This window comes from Colobus angolensis, unplaced genomic scaffold, assembly GCF_000951035.1.
Source record: "Colobus angolensis palliatus isolate OR3802 unplaced genomic scaffold, Cang.pa_1.0 Scaffold598, whole genome shotgun sequence".
In the NCBI taxonomy this organism is placed as follows: domain Eukaryota; kingdom Metazoa; phylum Chordata; class Mammalia; order Primates; family Cercopithecidae; genus Colobus; species Colobus angolensis.
Window position 1 is genome coordinate 162,583 of NW_012119576.1, and position 2,825 is coordinate 165,407.

Sequence of the window (2,825 nt, forward strand, 5' to 3'; positions counted from 1 at the left end):
TTAGTAGAGATGAGGTTTCACCATGTTGGCCAGGCTGGTCTCAAACTCCTGACCTCAGGTTATCCACCCACCTTGGCCTCTCAAAATGCTGGGATTACAGGCATGAGCCACTGCACCCAGCCTTCTTTGCCACTTTCTAGGGATTCACTGGTAAACCAGATAGACATGGGCCCTGCTCTCATGAGTCTGTTAGTTTCATTTTTCCAGTGAGTCTGGAAGTCTCTTGATGGAAGAAAATATGTCTCTCTCTTAGGTGTGGCAGAGTTTGGTATAGAGCAGTAGCAGTTTATAAGAATTCAAAATCTGTGAATCTGAAAGAGTGGGAAATAAAATACATTTATTATTTACTTATTTATTTATTTGATTTTTAAATACATTTATATAAGGAATGCTTCATGAATTTGTGTGTTATTCTTGCTCAGAGGCCATGCTAATTTTCTCTGTATCATTCCAATTTTAGTATATGTGCTGCCAAAGGGAGCACCAAAATTTTTTTTTTTTTTTTTTTTTTTGAGACAGCGTCTCGCTTTGTCACCCAGACTGAAGTGCAGTGGTGCCATCTTGAGTCGCTGCAGCCTCAACCTCCCAGGCTCAGGTGATCCTCCCACCTCAGCCTCCTGAGTAGCTGAGACTACAGGAGTACGCCACTATGCCTAGCTAAATTTTGTAATTTTAGTAGAAACAGGTTTCACCACGTTGCCCAGGCTGGTCGCAAATTTCTGAGCTCAAGCGATCCACCTGCCTCAGCCTCCCGAAGTGCTGGGATTACAGGTATGAGCCACTGTGCCAGCTGAAATACATTTATACTCTCAATATTTTTTGAGAATACAAGACCACCCAAATTAAAAATAAAACCAGAGATAACATATTCTCAGACCTACAAGGCACAGTGTTTCATCCAATGTGCATCATCCAATGTGTTATTTTGTATTTTTGTTTTGTTTTTTTTCTTTTTGAGACACAGTCTTGCTCTGTCGCCCAGACTGGAGTATAGTGGCACGATCTTGGCTCACTGCAACCTCTGCTTCCCAGGTTCAGGCAATTCTCCTACCTCAGCCTTCCAAGTAGCTGGGACTACAGGTGCCCGCCACCATGCCTGGCTAATTTTTGTATTTTTAGTAGAGACGGGGTTTCACCACATTGGCCAGGCTGGTCTTGAACTCCTGCCCTTGTGATCCACCTGCCTCGGCCTCCCAAAGTGCTGAGATTACAGGCGTGAGCCACTGCGCCCAGCCCAATGTGTTATTTTGTTTTGCTGTTGTTTTCGTAGAGACAGGGTCTTATTCTGTCACCCAGGCTGGAGGGTAGTGGCATGATCATAGCTCACTGCAGTCCTCCTATTCCTGGGCTTGAGTGATACATCTGCCTCAGCCTTCTGAGCAGCTGGGACTATAGGCACACATCACCACACCAAGCTAATTTTTCTATTATTATTTTATTTATTTATTTATCTATTTATTTTGTAAAGACAGGGTCTTGCTATGCTGCCCAGGCTGGTCTGGAACTCCTGGTCTCAAGCAATCCTCCTGCCTCGGTCTCTCAAAGTGCTGTAATTACAGGCATGAGTCACTTTGCCCGACCCTTCTAATGAATTTATGCTACTGACCCTGTGGGGGAAGCAATTAGAGAGTTAAGCAGAAATACCCACCTCTGTCATTACACCAGGTCAATGGGAAAATTATGTTTTAAATTCTTCAAGAATAGGGGAGATGGCAAGCTACCACCCAAATCCATTCTCCCCTTCTCTGGCACTAGCTGGAGACATTTCCCAGCTTTCTCAGCAGTTAGGTATGACCATGTGGCTAAATTCTCTCTGGTAGAAATGTAAAGAAAAGTGATATGTGCACCTTTCACACTTGGCTCTTAACCCACTCCCAAAACTCCCAATGACTCAATGAATGTGTGAATGCCCCGTGGCCATGTGACTTTACAGCTCTTCCCATTAGCGGGAGGAATCTCTTTCCACCAAATTGAATCTGGACTGTGATCTGGTTAGACCTCAGACTGCAGTAGGAGGGAAGCTGAGCTGTTTCTAAGCCTAGTCTCAGGAGGTTTTGTAGGCTTCTGATCCTCTCTTGGGCTCCAGCTGTTGCCATGCGAACAAACCCAAGCTATCATGATGATACCATGTGATCATCCCAGCTGAAGCCACCCTAGACCAGCTTACAGCCAGCTGATCCCCAGCCTAGATCAGCAGAGCCACCTCCCCAACCACAGCTGACTATGGATAAAGATTCAACCCAACTGAAACTAGAAGGATTTGTCCAGCTGACTGGTAGACTTGAGAAACTATTGTTTTAGGCTACTCAGTTGTGGGATGATTTATTCTGCTGCGTAGCTAACTGGTATACTCATACTCCAAACTCTTTCTTTTTGCACAATGCTTGGTTGCAGACAAAAATGAGGCTTTAGGGGTATGCAGAGGCACAAGATGGAAAGAGCCTGCATCCCTGAATGGCTGCAAAGTCCCCCAGTTCCTAGTACTTTATGCTAGCAAGAAATAAACTTCTGCCAGGCACAGTGGCTCATGCCTGTGATTCTAGCACTTTGGGAGGCCGAGGCAAGCAGATCACCTGAGGTCAGGAGTTTGAGACCAGCCTGGCCAACATGGTGAAACCCTGTCTCTACTGAAAATACCAAATTAGCTAGGCATGGTGGCACATGCCTGTAATCCCAGCTACTCAGGAGTCTGAGGCAGGAGAATCGCTTGAACCCGGGAGGCAGAGGTTGCCAAGATCGCGCCATTGCTCTCCAGCCTGGACAAGAGCGAAACTCTGTCTCAAAAAAGAAAGAGAAGAGAAGAGAAGAGAAGAGAAGAGAAGAGA

At 45.6% G+C, this 2,825-nt stretch overlaps 1 protein-coding gene across 1 annotated transcript in view; it reads right to left on the minus strand.

The window, feature by feature from the left end:
* TMC7 (transmembrane channel-like 7) overlaps positions 1-2,825 on the minus strand; it is a 71,590-nt gene that overhangs the window by 50,924 nt on the left and 17,841 nt on the right.